Here is a 21,576-nt window from a genome sequence, read left to right on the forward strand (position 1 = left end):
ATGGGGAGCTGAGGGTTATGTGAGCAACATATTAAAAATGTGTGAAAATCCGTTCGGTAGTTTTAGAGTTATACCGTGTGAAAGTTTGACCGGCTCTTCACGAGATTGTAGCCGACTCAGAGTTCCATAGAATCAGGGGTAAGAGCCGGTCTCCGTTCAGATAAAATTTTCACGAAAACCGCTGCAGGTATTTTCAATCTGGTTCGTGGAGAATGCTTCCCTCGTTCGTCTGTTACAAACTCCCGAACGCTGTTCTTCTGCCGTATTTAGAAGGGGTTCAGATGGGACTTTCAGAGGGGGACCGGGTGTTCATCAAGTGCCATGGCGAAAACAGTTCCAGGCACTCGACGACCAAGTCCTGCTGACCGCCGTTTGGGAGTTAAGATGGCCGCCGTCCATTGTTCTCGCCACGTGTTCATATGCCGAAATGGCGGCCACCTCGAGGCAGTCAATTAACTTGCGGTTTTCGTGCAGTTACTCAGAGTTCTAAGTTCTAATTGCTACCCAGGGTGGTCTTCGTTCGGTAAACTGACTATTTAACCGAACAAGGGAATTTAACTAAATGAAAGTAAGGAATGAACTAGTAACAAAGGTAATAAATTTAACGAATACTGTAGCAGGGAGGGAGAGAACCGAATGTGTGATTCTTCACAAATATGTCCTCAGCTGGCTCTTAAAAGGCCAGCATTAGTCCAATCCAAATCCATTATGCCCAAATGTGTTCCTGAAAGGCAATACATCACAGGGTCCATAGTCACAGGGCAGGAGGCAGGCAAGCAGCCCACTCCAAAAGCTCATGGCAAACTTCCTTAAAGGGGTGAGTTTGCTACAATATTAGTCAGAAACTACCCCAACTAAACCTATACATTATATTAGTTAGAAACTACCCCGACTATACCAATACACTATATTAGTCAGAAACTATCTCAACGGCTCCAACTATACCAAAACATTGGGGAAATTGTGAGGTGTTCTTGCCTCCACCAGTAGTCTACAACTGGAGTGGGCGGAGTAACTTATTATTTATTTATATAGCACATTTAATTGCAATGTTGTTGCCCAAAGTGCTTCACAGTTACATTAAAACATACAATTATAAAAACATTAGCACCACCCCTATCTCCAACCACAGTTTTTACACTACATAGACAGTAATATACCGAAACGTGTGGATTGTTCCCGATTGGATTGCTATTACTTTGTGGAATGTTTCGCCGAATGGTTCACGGAATATCGTCGTTCTTGTGGTGAAATTGGTCCCATAGGAATGAATGGCAAAATGTTCAAAACTAGAGTGGGAGCTGGCAAAAGCTGAAAAATCAGGACATGATTTCTAAACTGCCACCACTCCCTCATTTTCAGGCCCACCTACACAAATCTTATATCAAAACGTTCAGCTATCCCTGCTGCCACTAAAAATGTCCACGGCTAAGCCATAGTCCTGATAGTTTTCACAATATGACCATTTGTTTGCAACTCACGCCGTTCATTGGCATTTATTGAGACTCCACTCTAGCCAGCTCAAACTTGAAGGGCAATATCTAAACTGCGACTGTGCCTTCATTTTCAAATACTTCAGAGACATATTATGCATCATGTAGGTCTGAGTCTTGTGATTCTCACAATATAAAGCGCTTCGCTGTAGGATGTATAGTTTTTAAAATACGACCGTTTGAAGATGGCAACCGCCAAAATACTCTGAGCTGTGCCAGGCTGGAGCAGCAAGTGATGTCATAGACAGGGCCTTTTGTACACCTGCTAATGTTTTTATAAATGTATGTTTTAATGTAACTGTGAAGCACTTTGGGCAACAACATTGCAATTAAATGTGCTATATAAATAAATAATAACAGTTACTCCGCCTACTCCAGTTGTAGACTACTGGTGGAGGCAAGAACACTTCACGCAATTTCCCCAGAAATTGTAGCTTTTCTAGTTTAATATCAAATATTTAGCTATGAAACATAATTTAGTATGAAAAAAATGGGAGAAAATAAGAAATGTTGTTATTTTTCAGTTCTACGTGACATTTTAACTGTCAATGTCATAATACTGTTTGCTTTTGCTGCAATAAAATACACATATTTGTATTCAGCAAAGTCTCACGTGTAAAACAGTACCCCCTATGTACAGGTTTCATGGTGTTTTGGGAAGTTACAGGGTCAAATATAGCGTGTTACATTTGAAATTGAAATTCGCCAGATTGGTTACGTTGCCTTTGAGACTGTATAGTAGCCCAGGAAATAAATTTACACCCATAATGGCATACCATTTGCAATAGTAGACAACCCAAAGTATTGCAAATGGGGTATGTCCAGTCTATTTTTAGTAGCCATTTGGTCACAAACACTGGCCAAAGTTAGCGTTAGTATTTGTTTGTGTGTGAAAAATGCAAAAAACGCAAATTTTGGCCAGTGTTTGTGACTAAGTGGCTACTAAAAAAGACTGGACATACCCCATTTGCAATACCTTGGGTTGTCTACTATTGCAAATGGTATGCCATCATAGGGGTAATTTTCATTCTTGGGCTACCATAGGGTCACAAAGGCAACGTAAGCAATCTGGCGAATTTTAATGTGAAAAAAATGAAACACAAGCCTTATATTTGACGCTGTAACTTTTGAGAACACCATAAAACCTGTACATGAGGGGTACTGTTGTACTCGGGAGACTTCGCTGAAAACAAATATTTGTGTTTCAAAACAGTAAAAAGTATCACAGCAATAATATCGTCCGTGTAAGTGTTGTGTGTGCGTGAAAAATGCAAAAAACGTCACTTTTACTGGCGATATCATGGTTGTAATACATTTTACTGTTTTGAAACACTAATATTTGTGTTCAGCGAAGTCTCCCGAGTAAAACAGTACCCCCCATGTACAGGTTTTATGGTGTCTTGGAAAGTTATAGGGTTAAATATAGTGCTAGCAAATTAAATTCCCTATACTTTCGGCATGGGTTGTCAGGCAGGTCCCGCTAATTGTAATTAATTAGGATACCTAATTATGTAAAAATATTACATAAATATATGTGTAGAATTAATATATATATATTATATATATATATACACATATGTATATATATATATATATATATAGAATTGTTTTTTAATATTTTTATTTATATATAGGTATATATATATATATATATATATATATAGTGATATATACGTATATATTTATGTATATAGAAATATATATTATTTCGTTCTACGTGAAGTTTGATATAAATATATATCAAAATACAGTTAGAACGAAATAACACACATCTATATTTTTTTTATAATTTATTTTTAATTATTTTTTTACGTATTTACATATTTATTTTATATTATATATAAATATATATATAACAATAATTATATATATATATTTAATCAGTATCAGTCTACGTTTAATTTGATATAAATATATATATATATTAATAGTAAAATACACCTAGACAGTGTATGTGTGTATACGTGTATGTGTATACTTAGATCATATATATATATATAATATATATATATGATCTAAGTATATATATATATATATATATATATTTTTTTTTTTTTTACACTTATTTAAATTTATTTTCAGCCAGCAGGGAGACTACCTGTCATTACAGGGAGTCCCCCTGCTGGCAATGCAGCAGGAAGCAAACCCGGCCATGTGATTGTGAGGTCCTCGCAAGGACCTCACTCTCACATGGCCGGGGGTTCCCAGGAGGAAAGACGTGCCGAGGGGGGCTCCCTGGGAGTCCCCCCAACCGCGATCGCCGGCGTGGGATCGCTGGCGACCGGGTAAGTAAGAAAAGACCGGAGGGCGTACAATTACACCCGGCAGCGTTTAGAGACGCTTAAAATAGGGCGTAATTGTACGCCCTCCGGTCTTAAAGGGTTAAAGTAATAACACACAAAGAATGAAATGTTGCCATGTTTTTATTGAACACACCGTGTAAACATTCACAGTGCAGGTGGAAAAAGTATGTGAACCCTTGGATTTAATAACTGGTTGAACCTCCTTTGGCAGCAATAACTTCAACCAAACGTTTCCTGTAGTTGCAGATCAGATGTGCACAACGGTCAGGAGTAATTCTTGACCATTCCTCTTTACAGAACTGTTTCAGTTCAGCAATATTCATGGGATGTCTGGTGTGAACCGCTTTCTTGAGGTCATGCCACAGCATCTCAATCGGGTTGAGGTCAGGACTCTGACTGGGTCACTTCAGAAGGCGTATTTTCTTCTGTTTAAGCCAGTCTGTTGTTGATTTACTTCTATGCTTTGGGTCATTGTCCTGTTGCAACACCCATCTTCTGTTGAGCTTCAGCTGGTAGACAGATGGCCTTAAGTTATCCTGCAAAATGTATTGATACACTTGGGAATTCATTTTTCCTTCAATGATAGCAATCCGTCCAGGCCCTGACGCAGCAAAGCAGCCCCAAACCATGATGCCTCCACCACCATACTTCACAGATGGGATGAGGTTTTGATGTTGGTGTGCTGTGCCTCTTTTTCGACACACATAGTGTTGTGTGTTTCTTCCAAACAACTCAACTTTGGTTTCATCTGTCCACAGAATATTTTGCCAGTACTGCTGTGGAACATCCAGGTGCTCTTGTGCAAACGTGCAGCAATGTTTTGTTTGGACAGCAGTGGCTTTCTCTGTAGTATCCTCCCATGAAATCCATTCTTGTTTAGTGTTTTACGTATTGTAGATTCGCTAACAGGGATTGTAACGGATCACCTTCCGTTGACGGATGCTCCTAGCGCTTCCTGAGGACTCCACGCACTGCAGACGACACCACAACCACCGCAGACTCCACAACCGCCGTAGCTTAACTGGAGCTGCGCCGTCTTCCTTCCACCCTGAATGAACCTCCAGCATTCAGGACCGTGTGGGAAAGACCTCTCCTCCAAGGAGAGCGTAACAGGAACAAGAACAAGTGATTAAAGCTCAAGGGAGTATGCAGAGCATAGCAATCCCCAGTGTGATATAGCAGTTCCCTCCAATAACGAGACAAGGCTACGTATTGAGGGTCAAGAAGATCTCTGAATTTTAATTACACACACTCTGCTTTTATGCAATTCTCCCCTGCAAGGGAGACGCCCACATCCAATGAAACATTACCCAATCATACAATGGTTACCTCCCACAGATTCCCTCCCCTTAGCCTGAGAGGTAACCTAATTATAACATACAGTTTAAACATACATCCGATATTAATAAAAACCACATATTAATAATCAGCATACTTTACTTACAAACATATCCAAAATTCAGCGAATTCCATCCAGGGGTTAAAGAGTTAGCTGGAAGTCCTTTATGACCGACCGCAAGCACATTTCCCTGCCCAAAACAGTTCCACAGATTCAGGCTGTGCGGTCGGTCTATTTTTGCCCTGAAAAGTTACAAAGTCCCATCCGAAGACGCCGTTCGAATCGTCGAAAAGTCGAAGTGAAACGGGGTTGTTTCCGTGGTGTTTTATTGTCTACCAGAGGTCTGTTTTACACCCAGAAATGACAAAGTCCCGTTCGAATGTGTGTTCGAATCTTCGAACGGGACTTAGTCTCCAGCCGCAGTGTCGAAGGGTAGGGGAAGGTACAGCTCACCGCGTTCGACTGGATTAAAATGGCCGCCGCCACGTGTTCGACTGTAATGGCGGCCACTTCGACGGCTTCGGCACTTCGACGGCTTTGGCACGTCGACTGCATTCGAAGTGCCAGTTCAAAAGTAGGAACACTGCTCCCAAGTATTTAAAGGGCCAGGAACAGCATACAAACATCCATTGGGCCCAAATACAAGTCTCAAAGGGCAATACCTTCCAGGGCCATAGTCGCAGGGCAGGAGGCTAGCAATAAGTCCTCTCCAATGCCCAGTGGCAAATGGCAGTTTGTCACAGGGATGTTAGCATTTGCCAGTGACTTTTGCAAGTCTTTAGCTGACACTCTAGGATTCTTCTTCACCTCATTGAGCAGTCTGCGTTGTACTCTTGCAGTCATCTTTACAGGACGGCCACTCCTAGGGAGAGTAGCAGCAGTGCTGAACTTTCTCCATTTATAGACAATTTTGTCTTACCGTGGAATGATGAACAAGGCTTTTGGAGATACTTTCATAACCCTTTCCAGCTTCATGCAAGTCAACAATTCTTAATCGTAGGTCTTCTGAGAGCTCTTTTGTGCGAGGCATCATTCACATCAGGCAATGCTTCTTGTGAAAAGCAAACCCAGAACTGGTGTGTGTTTTTTATATGGCAGGGAAGCTGTAACCAACACCTCCAATCTCATCTCATTGATTGGACTCCAGTTGGCTGACATCTCACTCCAATTAGCTCTTGGAGATGTCATTAGTCTAGGGGTTCACATACTTTTTCCACCTGCACTGTGAATGTTTACATGGTGTGTTCAATAAAAACATGGCAACATTTCATTCTTTGTGTGTTATTAGTTTAAGCAGACTGTGATTGTCTATTGTTGTGACTTAGATGATGATCAGATCACATTTTATGACCAATTTGTGCAGAAATCCATATCATTCCAAAGGGTTCACATACTTTTTCTTGCAACTGTATATGTGAGATAAAATTAAGTGGTCTTGCTATGCAAGAACACTTAATTAGTCAGAAACTACCCCGACTGCTCCGACTATACCAATACACTATATTAGTCAAAAACTATCCCAACTGCTCCGACTAAACCTATACATTATATTGGTCAGAAACTACCCCAACTGCTCCGACTAAACCTATACATTATATTGGTCAGAAACTACCCCAACTGCTCCGACTAAACCTATACATTATATTGGTCAGAAACTACCCCAACTGCTCCGACTATACCTAAACATTATATTAGTCAGAAACTGCTCCAACTATACCAGAAAATACTCTCCATAGTCTGCATCCTGTACCCTGGGAGCAGTAATAATACTATTGATACTCTGGCAGCCTCCATGCTGTACCCTGGGTGCAGTAATAATACTGTGGCGAAACCGACCTCGCCACGTGTCCTTGTAGGGGGCTGCTTGCCCGCCTCCTGCCTGCTGACTATGGCCCCTGGGAGATTTGGCCCTTTAAATACAGTGAATGGACTTACTGAAACTTTTTGGACACTTCCTCTTCCCCTCCCCTGGATCCATTGTTCTCCAGCAGGGTGTTGTCCCAGGGACACTGCCAGACCAGTGGGAACTGGTCTGAGCAGGAAAAGCCATGCTTGCAAGTGAAAACAAAGGACTTCGACCTAACTGTTAAACCCCTGAACCTATTCAAGTGAATTTTGGATATGTTTGTCCCCAAGTTATACTGGTTAAAATAATATAAGTTTTATGTATGTACGATGTTAACTCAGAAAGTTATAAAAATGTATAAAAAGTGTAACTTTTCAGCTTGGAGATAATTGAGTAGATACAGTAATTGACTCAATTATCTCCTAAGCAGAGGGGAGGAATATGCTGGGTGTGTTTCTATTGTCCCATTGTGTTTGATTGGCTGCTGTACTTGCATTGTATGTGTTGTAATGTGTTTATTGGTTGTTCTGCAAAACCCTGTGGGCAGTACTATGTTTTGTGGATTGTGAATAAAAGAGGCTGTATGGGCCAGTACAGGGAGTTCCTGTTTTAACCCTCAAAGTGAAGTGTCGTCTCATTATTGGGGGAGGATTTATTGCATGCTGTTCCAGTTTGACTGCTAGGAGTGCAAACCTATTTGTATGGTTCCTATTCAACTGTCTACAGCATTCAGAGGCTTGAGAGGATTCATATGCTTCTCCGATACGGTGATTGTGGTGTCTTCCAGAGTGCTTGGAGTCCTCAGGAAACGCTAGGAGCATCCTTTAACGGAGGTACCCAGTCGGGGTGCCAGGCGATCCGTTACAAATACTAATAATACTCTGGCAGTCTGCATGCTGTACCCTGGGTGCAGTAATAATTATATTAATACTCTGGTAGTCTCCATGCTGTCCTTTGGGTGCAGTAAGAATACTATTAATACTCTGGGTGGAGTAATGATACTATTAATACCCTGGGTGCAGTAATAATACTATTAATACTCTGGGTGCAGTAATAATACTATTAATACCCAGGGTGCAGTAATAATACCAATACCCTGGGAGCAGTGATAATACTATTAATACTCTGGCAGCCTCCATGCTGTGCCCTGGGTGCAGTAATAAGACCATTAATACTCTGGGTGCAGTAATAATACTATTAATACGCTGGGTGCAGTAATAATACTATTAATACCCTGGGTGCAGTAATAATACTATTAATACTCTGGGTGCAGTAATAATACTATTAATACTCTGGGTGCAGTAATAAGACTATTAATACTCTGGCAGTCTCCGTGCTGTCCCCTGGGTGCAGTAATAAGACTATTAGTACTCTGGGTGCAGTAATAATACTATTAATACTCTGGGTGCAGTAATAATACTATTAATACTCGGGGTGCAGTAATAAGACTATTAATACTCGGGGTGCAGTAATAAGACTATTAATACTCTGGCAGCCTCCATGTTGTCCCCTGGGTGCAGTAATATGACTATTAATACTTTGGGTGCAGTAATAAGACTTAATACTCTGGCAGCCTCCATGCTGTCCCCTGGGTGCAGTAATAATACTATTAATACTCTGGGTGCAGTAATAAGACTATTAATACTTCTGGGTGCAGTAATAATACTATTACTACTTTTGGGTGCAGTAATATTACTATTAATACTCTGGGTGCAGTAATAATACTATTAATACTCTGGGTGCAGTAATAATACTATTAATACTCTGGGTGCAGTAATAATACTATTAATACTCTGGGTGCAGTAATAATACTATTAATACTCTGGGTGCAGTAATAATACTATTAATACTCTGGGTGCAGTAATAATACTATTAATACTCTGGCAGCCTCCATGCTGTCCCCTGGGTGCAGTAATAAGACTATTAATACTCTGGGTGCAGTAATAATACTATTAATACTCTGGCAGCCTCCATGCTGTCCCCTGGGTGCAGTAATAATACTATTAATACTCTGGGTGCAGTAATAAGACTATTAATACTCTGGCAGCCTCCATGCTGTCCCCTGGGTGCAGTAATAAGACTATTAATACACTGGGTGCAGTAATAAGACTATTAATACTCTGGGTGCAGTAATAAGACTATTAATACTCTGGGTGCAGTAATAAGACTATTAATACTCTGGGTGCAGTAATAAGACTACTAATACTCTGGGTGCAGTAATAATACTATTAATACTCTGGGTGCAGTAATCATACTATTAATACTCTGGGTGCAGTAATAAGACTATTAATACTCTGGGTGCAGTAATAAGACTATTAATACTCTGGGTGCAGTAACAATACTATTAATACTCTGGGTGCAGTAATAAGACTATTAATACTCTGGGTGCAGTAACAATACTATTAATACTCTGGGTGCAGTAATAAGACTATTAATACTCTGGGTGCAGTAACAATACTATTAATACTCTGGGTGCAGTAATAATACTATTAATACTCTGGGTGCAGTAATAATACTATTAATACTCTGGGTGCAGTAACAATACTATTAATACTCTGGGTGCAGTAATAATACTATTAATACTCTGGGTGCAGTAATAATACTATTAATACTCTGGGTGCAGTAATAAGACTATTAATACTCTGGGTGCAGTAACAATACTATTAATACTCTGGGTGCAGTAATAATACTATTAATACTCTGGGTGCAGTAATAATACTATTAATACTCTGGGTGCAGTAATAATACTATTAATATTCTGGGTGCAGTAATAAGACTATTAATACTCTGGGTGCAGTAATAATACTATTAATATTCTGGGTGCAGTAATAAGACTATTAATACTCTGGGTGCAGTAATAATACTATTAATATTCTGGGTGCAGTAATAATACTATTAATACTCTGGGTGCAGTAATAATACTATTAATACTCTGGGTGCAGTAATAAGACTATTAATACTCTGGGTGCAGTAACAATACTATTAATACTCTGGGTGCAGTAATAATACTATTAATACTCTGGGTGCAGTAATAATACTATTAATATTCTGGGTGCAGTAATAATACTATTAATATTCTGGGTGCAGTAATGATACTATTAATACTCTGGGTGCAGTAATAATACTATTAATACTCTGGGTGCAGTAATAATACTATTAATACTCTGGGTGCAGTAATAATACTATTAATATTCTGGGTGCAGTAATAAGACTATTAATACTCTGGGTGCAGTAATAATACTATTAATATTCTGGGTGCAGTAATAAGACTATTAATACTCTGGGTGCAGTAATAAGACTATTAATACTCTGGGTGGAGTAATGATACTATTAATACCCTGGGTGCAGTAATGATACTATTAATACTCTGGGTGCAGTAATAATACTATTAATACCCAGGGTGCAGTAATAATACCAATACCCTGGGAGCAGTGATAATACTATTAATACTCTGGCAGCCTCCATGCTGTGCCCTGGGTGCAGTAATAAGACCATTAATACTCTGGGTGCAGTAATAATACTATTAATACTCTGGGTGCAGTAATAATACTATTAATACTCTGGGTGCAGTAATAAGACTATTAATACTCTGGGTGCAGTAACAATACTATTAATACTCTGGGTGCAGTAATAATACTATTAATACTCTGGGTGCAGTAACAATACTATTAATACTCTGGGTGCAGTAATAATACTATTAATACTCTGGGTGCAGTAATAATACTATTAATATTCTGGGTGCAGTAATAAGACTATTAATACTCTGGGTGCAGTAATAATACTATTAATATTCTGGGTGCAGTAATAAGACTATTAATACTCTGGGTGCAGTAATAAGACTATTAATACTCTGGGTGGAGTAATGATACTATTAATACCCTGGGTGCAGTAATGATACTATTAATACTCTGGGTGCAGTAATAATACTATTAATACCCAGGGTGCAGTAATAATACCAATACCCTGGGAGCAGTGATAATACTATTAATACTCTGGCAGCCTCCATGCTGTGCCCTGGGTGCAGTAATAAGACCATTAATACTCTGGGTGCAGTAATAATACTATTAATACTCTGGGTGCAGTAATAATACTATTAATACCCTGGGTGCAGTAATAATACTATTAATACTCTGGGTGCAGTAATAATACTATTAATACTCTGGGTGCAGTAATAATACTATTAATACTCTGGGTGCAGTAATAAGACTATTAATACTCTGGCAGTCTCCGTGCTGTCCCCTGGGTGCAGTAATAAGACTATTAGTACTCTGGGTGCAGTAATAATACTATTAATACTCTGGGTGCAGTAATAATACTATTAATACTCTGGGTGCAGTAATAATACTATTAATACTCTGGGTGCAGTAATAATACTATTAATACTCTGGGTGCAGTAATAATACTATTAATACTCTGGGTGCAGTAATAATACTATTAATACTCTGGCAGCCTCCATGCTGTCCCCTGGGTGCAGTAATAATACTATTAATACTCTGGGTGCAGTAATAATACTATTAATACTCTGGGTGCAGTAATAATACTATTAATACTCTGGGTGCAGTAATAATACTATTAATACTCTGGCAGCCTCCATGCTGTCCCCTGGGTGCAGTAATAAGACTATTAATACTCTGGGTGCAGTAATAAGACTATTAATACTCTGGGTGTTGTAATAATACTATTAATACTCTGGGTGTTGTAATAATACTATTAATACTCTGGGTGTTGTAATAATACTATTAATACTCTGGCAGCCTCCATGCTGTCCCCTGGGTGCAGTAATAATACTATTAATACTCTGGGTGCAGTAATAATACTATTAATACTCTGGGTGCAGTAATAATACTATTAATACTCTGGGTGCAGTAATAATACTATTAATACTCTGGCAGCCTCCATGCTGTCCCCTGGGTGCAGTAATAATACTATTAATACTCTGGGTGCAGTAATAATACTATTAATACTCTGGGTGCAGTAATAATACTATTAATACTCTGGGTGCAGTAATAATACTATTAATACTCTGGCAGCCTCCATGCTGTCCCCTGGGTGCAGTAATAAGACTATTAATACTCTGGGTGTTGTAATAATACTATTAATACTCTGGGTGTTGTAATAATACTATTAATACTCTGGGTGTTGTAATAATACTATTAATACTCTGGGTGTTGTAATAATACTATTAATACTCTGGGTGTTGTAATAATACTATTAATACTCTGGGTGTTGTAATAATACTATTAATACTCTGGGTGTTGTAATAATACTATTAATACTCTGGGTGTTGTAATAAGACTATTAATACTCTGGGTGCAGTAATAAGACTATTAATACTCTGGGTGTTGTAATAATACTATTAATACTCTGGGTGTTGTAATAATACTATTAATACTCTGGGTGTTGTAATAATACTATTAATACTCTGGGTGTTGTAATAATACTATTAATACTCTGGCAGCCTCCATGCTGTGCCTTGGGTGCAGTAATAATACTATTAATACTCTGGGTTAGTTACTAGGTCCCTGTTAACCCCTCATTCCCTGGACCAGCTGTCAGGTTACTTACTGCTCCTACGTTCCGAGTGCTGATTCAGGTTATGACTTCCTGTTTGGTGACGTGCAGGACACGCCCAGGCCTGCCGCAGGGCATGCTGGTTCCCTCGGTCGGCCATGTTTGTTATGGGCAGAGTGTGGTTATAAAGCATTCCTGCCAGTAGTTGTGGACTGCTTGATAGCTACATGTTATTAATTGGGACCAGTTACTATTTCACAGGTTATTCCCATTCAGATAAAGGACATTCTGACCCCATTTATAATGAGAAATGTCCTATCCAGATAATGGAGGAACACTCCATGGCCCAATATCAAATATCTGTTTAGTAGATCCATTTTTTTTTTTGTTGTAAATATATTCTTTATTTTGTTTTTCTTAGTTTAGGTAGTATTGAGAGTCGCAGGTCTCCGTATAAACCAGTGTATGATATCAAATTAGTCCGGTAGGCCCACAGGAGTGCATTCTCCAGTGCATTAATCGACCTAGACACTCACGTGTCACCATATGTAAGCGTTTTGCAATTTGTTAAGTTCAATTAGTCATATGCATGGTTGGGCTCGCAGGCCCGCAATGTTGTCGGACGCGCCGGTCGCTTAAATTACATGAGCATTCATCAGTGCGTACGTCCCATGTGTTGTGTTTAAGTTAGTTTCGGCTCGTCATTGTGTTTGTGTTCCACAATACTTCCATCTCCGTGAGAGGAGTGGTGGGTTGCTGAATTTTGTGTCACATTCCTGTTCGTGTGCTATTAACTGTGCGTGCCTTATCAAATTGCAGTGTATGTCTGCTTCAATAGGTGGAGTAAGGTGTGTCAAGGTATCTACCGTGTTGGGTTTATGCAAGGGTTTAAGATGGTGTATATCATTTCGCTGGTTTGTAGTGTCTGTTTTTAGTTGCGCATTGGAGTGTCAAGGTGGCGTGATACCAGTCCCATGTCAATCACGTTCTCAGGTAGTGATGGGAAGGGGGGGTCGGGGTCTGATAGCATCACTGCCCTTGATCCTTTCTATGAAAGCATCTTTGGCGGTCTCGAGTAGCCACAGTGTCCAAGTCTCTGCGTAAGTCTGGGGCGAGGCTGTGGCTGTCATGGTCAGGTCCTCTATTGCCCTGAGTTCTTCCATCTGGGGGGTGCATCTGAGAACATCCCCAATATTCCGTGTATACCCGCCCAGTACGGTCTGATTACCTTGCATTCCCACCAAATGTGTAGCGCGGTTCCCATTTCCCTCTCGCACCTCCAGCATAAGTTAGTGTGTTCTGGGTCGATGTTGTGGAGGAGGTGTGGGGTGCGGTACCAGTTCGTCAGGATTTTAAAGGCCGTCTCTTGGGTCTTGCTGTGCACCGAGCAGTGGTGGGTGAGGTAGCATATCTGCTCCCACTCTGCTTCGGTGAACGTTCTATTCAGTGCTGTTTCCCATTTCCCCTTTAAGAGGGGTTTATCAGTGGGGGTCTCTGTCTGCAGCATCATGTATAAGAAGGAGATTCCGTGTGGTAGTGGGTCTGGGTTGTTGCTTAGTGTCTCGAACGTGCGGTCTCTGGTGAGTGCGGTTCCCTGTGGTAGGGTGCGCACGAAGGCGGAGAGTTGTGCGTGTTTAAATCTGTGCAGGAATGTGGGTGTTGTGTCACCTAGCATGTCCGTCAGTGGTTTACACTTGCCGTTGGTGGTTATGTGGTGTAGTCTCGGAATCAGGGTCTGGAGGATTTCCTGAAATGCCTTTGGGTCGAGGCCCGGCGTGAAGTCAGTGTTGTGTATCAGTGGTGTCAAGGGGGAGGGGTAAGGCGCTAGGCTGTGTGTCTTCGACGCTCTGCGCCATACTTCCAGGGTTTGTTTGGTGTACGGGGACATGGCTCGATTTCCCGTGTCTTTCCTTCCCCAGGGTATGGCTGCTAGCGGCACAGTTGCCTCTGACTCTTCTGCCACTTTCCATAGTTTATGGACCCCGCTCTTCATCCACTCCATCACCCTTAGGAGATGTGTGGCTGTGTGGTACAAGCGAAAGTCTGGCAATGCCAGACCCCCCTTGTCTTTGGATTTCATGAGTGTGTTGGCTTTCATCCTGGGGCGCCTTCCGTCCCAGATGTATGTGATCATGGCTGTTCTAAGTGAGGCAAAAAACGCCCCCGGGAGTTTGATAGGGATGGTTTGGAATAAGTATAGTAGCCGCGGGAGGAAATTCCTCTTTATGACTTGGATCCTCCCGAGCCACGATATGTGCTGTTGTGCCCAATCCCTCATGTCTTTTTGGAAGGTAGAGAGTGTGGTGGCAAAGTTAGCTTGGAAAAGGTCCCTGTTTTCTCTGGTTAGCCAGGTTCCCAGGTATCTGATCTTTTGGTCAGCCCATTGGAACGGGAAACTCTGGCGTAAAGGGCCAGCGCGTCTGCTTGGGACGCTGACATTCAGGATATGGGATTTAGAGTAGTTTATTTTTAGGTTGGAGATCTCTCCAAACTCTTTAAAGGCATGTTGGATGTTGGGTAGGGATATTTCCGGGTTGGTGACGAAGAACAGCAGGTCGTCTGCGAAGGCGGACACTTTGTGGTGGACCTCGCCCGTTGTGATTCCTGTGATATCGCTGTTATGTCTGATGTGTGTCTGGAATGGCTCCAGGGCAACGACGAACAGTAGGGGGTATAAGGGGCATCCCTGTCTGGTGCCGGTGTGTATTGTGAGTTCGGTGGTCAGTGCCCCGTTGACAAGGACGTGTGCTGTCGGTGCTTGGTATAGAGCTGTTATCCACCTCATCATGTGCGGTCCCAGTCCCGCGTGTTTCAGGGTGTCAAAGAGGTATGTCCAACCCACTCTGTCGAAGGCCTTCTCCGCGCCCGTGGATAGCAGGAGAAGGCCCCCGGCTCCCACCCCCCTGCTGTGCATAAGGGTGAGTGCTCGGATAGTGTTGTCTCTAGCCTCGCGGCCCCCCACAAACCCCACCTGGTCTGGGTGGACCAGTTTGGGGATGTGCGGCTGGAGCCGCATTGCCAGGATCTTTGCGAGGAGTTTGACATCGCAGTTGATGAGGGAGATTGGTCTGTAGTTCCCACAATGTTCTCCGTCTTTACCTTCTTTGGGGATTATGGTAATGTGTGCCGTCAGGGCCTGTTTGGGGATGCATTGGCCTTCCCTCACCGCATTGAAGGATTCCACCAGCGGTGGGTATAGACTGTCTGCAAATGTTTTGTAATATTTCAGTGGGAGGCCGCCGTGGCCAGGGCTCTTGCCTGGTTTGTTTTATCGTAAGTGTCAGTTCTTCTAGTGTTATTGGTTCGTCTAGGAATGTTGATGTGTCTCCATCTATAGTCGGGGACAGGTGTGCGTTGAGGTATGTGCATATTTGGTCTTGTAGTCGTGTTTTCGCCATCTTCGTGTGTGGTTGCGGTAGGGAATACAGGTCGGCGTAGTATGTCAGTATTGCAGTCAGAATGTGGGTCGGAAGGCGGTGAAGTGTGCCACTTTTGTCCCTGATTTTGTCTATGTAAGTAAGCTGCCGTTGTTTAGCTATCATCGTGGCTAAGAGTTTGCCGCTCTTGTTCCCGTGTAAGGAGAAGAAAGCTTTGCGTCTGATCACATCTCTGTGAAACTTAGAATGAAGCAGTGAGGTTAATTCTCGCCTTAGCTGTAGGAGTCGCGTCTGGTGGGTGTGGTGTGGCGCGTTTTTGTTAAGGGTCCACCGGTGTGGTGGCGTGGCACATCTGGGGGGGTCACGTTGCACCTTTGGTTCAGGCCAAGTCTTGTGGCTCCATGTGTGGGTCGTACCGGATAGCGTTTATGAGAATCACGTGGCAGGGGGGCGCAAGGGGGTCGTGTTGCGCTGGGCCAAGTCTTTCGGGGTGTCCAGTTCCGGGCAGTAACCGCTTGAATCAGTTACCAGGTTGTTCCCGACGGCCTTATGGCTTGCTGTCGGGGTCTCCTTGCTCGTTGTTGCATTGGGGCTGGAGGGTTCGGCCCCTGTGGGAAGGAGTAAAAATTCAGTGGGTCGGGCCAGGTCATTTGTATTGGTGCGAGGTGCAGCTCTTTTAAGAGGTCTTCCATATCCCCTTCGATTTTCACTGTGAAAGGTCCATTCTGTGTGGAAGCTTGCAGTCCCATGGGAAAATTCCACCTGTACCGGACTTTATTGGCCTGTAGTGCCCGTGTAAGGGGGCGCATCGCTCTCCGGTAGGCTAGTGTCGCTGGTGACAAGTCCGGGTACAGTTGTACCTCAACTCCATTAATGAGCACCTGTTTGGTGTCCCTGGCTCTGCGTAGGATGTCTTCCTTGGTTTGGAGCATCTGGAGGCCCTTTTGGTCTGAGGGCCCTATGTGCCCTAACAAAGTCTATGTGAGTGTTTGCCGGCCTGCCGAGGAGGTTATTAAATAATTCAGCTAAGGTGTCTCTTATCGGGGTGGCTTGGTCAAGTTCCTCCGTCATACCTCTTATCCTTATGTTTTGCCTCCGTCTGTGGTTGTCTAGATCTTCCACGTGTTGTGCCATCTGGCGAAGTTGGGCTCCTTGTTGCTGGAGCGTGCACGTGTTTGCGGCCTGCGCCGACGCCATGTGGTCGCAGTCGGCTTCCAATTGGGCTACTTTCTGCTGGGTGCCCTGGTACGTGAGCAGACTTTATTATTCCAAGCAACGTTTCAGCTCCACTATTGAGCCTTTATTTGCATGCTTGATGAAGGCTTAATAGCGGATGCTGAAACGTTGCTTTGAATAATAAAGTCTGCTCACGAACATTACTCTAGTAATCCAAAGACATTATCCGTGATGTACCGAACATGGGTCTGGCCCCTTTACCTGCCGAGTTTACATAGAAACATGCACTGCGTGCAGAATTATTAGGCAAATGAGTATTTGACCACATCATCCTCTTTATGCATGTTGTCTTACTCCAAGCTGTATAGGCTCAAAAGCCTACTACCAATTAAGCATATTAGGTGATGTGCATCTCTGTAATGAGAAGGGGTGTGGTCTAATGACATCAACACCCTATATCAGGTGTGCATAATTATTAGGCAACCTCCTTTCCTTTGGCAAAATGGGTCAAAAGAAGGACTTGACAGGCTCAGAAAAGTTAAAAATAGTGAGATATCTTGCAGAGGGATGCAGCACTTTTAAAATTGCAAAGCTTCTGAAGCGTGATCATCGAACAATCAAGCGTTTCATTCAAAATAGTCAACAGGGTCGCAAGAAGAAACCAAGAAGAAACCAAGGCGCAAGAAGAAACCAAGGCGCAAAATAACTGCCCATGAACTGAGAAAAGTCAAGCGTGCAGCTGCCAAGATGCCACTTGCCACCAGTTTGGCCATATTTCAGAGCTGCAACATCACTGGAGTGCCCGAAAGCACAAGGTGTGCAATACTCAGAGACATGGCCAAGGTAAGAAAGGCTGAAAGACGACCACCACTGAACAAGACACACAAGCTGAAACGTCAAGACTGGGCCAAGAAATATCTCAAGACTGATTTTTCTAAGGTTTTATGGACTGATGAAATGAGAGTGACTCTTTATGGGCCAGATGGATGGGCCCGTGGCTGGATTGGTAAAGGGCAGAGAGCTCAAGTCCGACTCAGGCGCCAGCAAGGTGGAGGTGGAGTACTGGTTTGGGCTGGTATCATCAAAGATGAGCTTGTGGGGCCTTTTCGGGTTGAGGATGGAGTCAAGCTCAACTCCCAGTCCTACTGCCAGTTTCTGGAAGACACCTTCTTCAAGCAGTGGTACAGGAAGAAGTCTGCATCCTTCAAGAAAAACATGATTTTCATGCAGGACAATGCTCCATCACACGCGTCCAAGTACTCCACAGCGTGGCTGGCAAGAAAGGGTATAAAAGAAGAAAATCTAATGACATGGCCTCCTTGTTCACCTGATCTGAACCCCATTGAGAACCTGTGGTCCATCATCAAATGTGAGATTTACAAGGAGGGAAAACAGTACACCTCTCTGAACAGTGTCTCGGAGGCTGTGGTTGCTGCTGCACGCAATGTTGATGGTGAACAGATCAAAACACTGACAGAATCCATGGATGGCAGGCTTTTGAGTGTCCTTGCAAAGAAAGGTGGCTATATTGGTCACTGATTTGTTTTTGTTATGTTTTTGAATGTCAGAAATGTATATTTGTGAATGTTGAGATGTTATATTGGTTTCACTGGTAAAAATAAATAATTGAAATGGGTATATATTTGTTTTTTGTTAAGTTGCCTAATAATTATGCACAGTAATAGTCACCTGCACACACAGATATCCCCCTAAAATAGCTATAACTAAAAACTACTTCCAAAAATATTCAGCTTTGATATTAATGAGTTTTTTGGGTTCATTGAGAACATGGTTGTTGTTCAATAATAAAATTAATCCTCAAAAATACAACTTGCCTAATAATTCTGCACTCCCTGTAGAATGTAATGGCAGATAAGAACCATTCGACCCATCTAGTCTGCCCAATTTCCTAAATACTTTCATTAGTCTCTGGCCTTATCTTATAGTTAGGATAGCCTTATGCCTATCCCACACATGCTTAACCCCTTAAGGACCAAACTTCTGGAATAAAAGGGAATCATGACATGTTACACATGTCATGTGTCCTTAAGGGGTTAAACTCCTTTACCGTGTTAACCTCTACCACTTCAGTAAAGTAATACTTCCTGATTGTGACGGAACGCTGGCACTCCGACTGAGTACCTCCGCCAATCGATGCTCCTAGTGCTCGCTGAGGACTCCAAGCACTCCAACCGACACCATCAGCATTGTAGACCCCACTTCCAGCGATACAGCTGCGCCGGAGTCTCGCCGTCTCCACCCACCCTGGATCCACGACCAGGATCCAGCTCCCAGTGGGTGACCCTCTCCTAAATTCAGAGAGCGTAGCAGGAACAAATCAAGCTCTTGCAAGAGCTGACTCTGGGGAGTATGTGATTATAGCAATCCCCAGAGTGTAGTTATCCCATCCCCCAAGGCTTCAAGAAAGGTTCAAGATGATCTGACTTTAATTAACACACACAGACTTTTATGCAAGTCCCCATGCAAGGGGACATCCCACAAGGAGGGACAACATGTAACCAATCCCGTACAGTAAAACAGAAGGCACACCCAGCACAAACACATAAAATCCTCCCCTCTGCCTGTGATATAATTACTGAACACAATGGGTTAATGTAATTTATCACAGGCAGGACAAATACAGTTTTTACAGCATATTCATAACTTCTAAAATATACATCACATTCACATAAAAATATATATTCACAATCAATCCATTCAGGGGAACAACATATCAAAAAATGGCATGAATCAGACCAGGGGTTCAGAAGTTAGTAAAGTATCTTTTGGGGCCTGGCTGGCAGCATGGCTATCTGGCCCAAACCGGTTTTACAGAGCCCTCTATCCTGGAGACAATGGGGAAAATAATCCAATTATATCCAGGGATAGAGGCAGACGCCATTGAGCACATGTTAGCAGTAAAACACAAAAGGATACAAAAATACATAACTCCTATCATACTGAATTGAACGGGCCAAATCTCCCAGGGTCCATAGTCACAGGGCAAGAGGCGGGCAAGCAGTCCTCTCCAGGCCCAAGTGGCGAAGGGCACTTCGTCACACTGATATTATTTTTCAACCTTTGCCCCTCTAATTTAAGACTATGTCCTCTTGTTGTGGTAGTGTGTGAATTGGAGGTTGAGAACCTTGATCAGTAGGCAATTAGCTAACTTGGGAAGCAAAAAAGGCTTAGTGTAACCGGTATGCTTGGACATGTCATGAAATATGGTGGCCTTAAAGCGAAAAGTGCCATGACCCTCCAAGGAGTTCTCTAGTATCTTTACAAGGATACAAATATATTATATATAATATGTGACAGTAGAGGCTGCTGTGTTCCTTTCCATTGTGGCTAATTATTAAAGAGCGCAGTGTGCACACTTTGAGCGATGGGCTGAAAGGACTGATGCTAGGTAAGTGTAGCTCAGCAAAATTCTCATTAAAGGATTAATCTGTAAAAACTGATAAGAAGACTAGGAGCTAATATTAAACAGAAAACAATAAATAAATTACTATAATCAAGTCTGCATAACGATAAAAATAAAATAAATTTATATAAAATCCATACAAAAATCACAAATGTGCTTAAAAAATTAAGTTAATAACAGCAATTATAACAAATATTAAAACCCTGAGAACGGACAAAATCTTAGAGGAAATCAGTAGCATGTCCTTCGGTAAATCCATGCTCAGGTCTCAAAATAGTTTTTGCCCACATAATCTCTCACAATTAAGGTACCATATTTTGGAGAGAGTACCACCCCTCTCTCGAGGGGGTAATAGAGAAAAGAATCTACTTTAAAAAAAGTCAGCTGGATGTACCATTTGCATACCACGTGTCCTCATGGGCTCAACAAGAAATTTCACATCACGCACTTTTCCTATATACTTACCCCATGGCGGATTCCCCTCTAGTCTGCTCGCTCCGCATCTCTCGCGTGAAATGGCGTTCGGAGGAACACCGGCCGCTTCAGTATGCCACATTTAAATAACCCATCTCCGAAAGTGACACTGGCAATGCAAACATTTGTGCTTCATCACGTCATCACACAGGATCAATTCTAAGCAATTCTTGCCCTCCTGGAATTTAAATTCAAGCTGATTTTCTATGGAACCCTGTTGTGGCTTCTATGGTACCCTGTTGTGGGTTCAGTTTGGTTAAATCCAAGAGCTTGAAGGGAGGGAAGTTCCACAGAAGAGGTGCAGCCCTGGAAAAGTCTTGGAGGCAAGCGTTAGAGGTGGGAGTACAGACAGAGGATATACGTAGGTCTTTGGCAGAGCATAGGGGCCTCGACGGGACATACTTGTGTATTAGGGAGGATAGGTAGGTTGGAGCAGCATTATGTAGGGACTTGTAAGCAAGCACCAGAATTTTAAATTGAGCCCTATATCTAACTGGAAGCCAATGCAGGGATTGACAGAGGGGGGAGGCGTGAGAGGTGCGGGTGGACAGGAAAATGAGCCTCGCCGCTGCATTCATCATAGATTGCAGCGGTGCAATCTGGGAACACGTAAGACCACTGAGAAGAGTATTG

At 42.4% G+C, this 21,576-nt stretch overlaps 1 protein-coding gene across 1 annotated transcript in view; it reads right to left on the reverse strand.

Moving 5' to 3' along the window:
* TMUB1 (transmembrane and ubiquitin like domain containing 1) overlaps positions 1 to 12,616 on the reverse strand; it is a 37,087-nt gene extending 24,471 nt beyond the window's left edge. Inside the window, exon 1 of the mRNA XM_063452948.1 lies at positions 12,547 to 12,616. The gene's annotated coding sequence lies outside the window, so the exon portion shown is untranslated. The remainder of the gene's footprint in view (positions 1 to 12,546) is intronic.
* Between the last annotated feature and the right edge of the window lie 8,960 nt (positions 12,617 to 21,576).

This window comes from Pelobates fuscus, chromosome 4 (genome assembly GCF_036172605.1).
Source record: "Pelobates fuscus isolate aPelFus1 chromosome 4, aPelFus1.pri, whole genome shotgun sequence".
Lineage (NCBI taxonomy): Eukaryota > Metazoa > Chordata > Amphibia > Anura > Pelobatidae > Pelobates > Pelobates fuscus.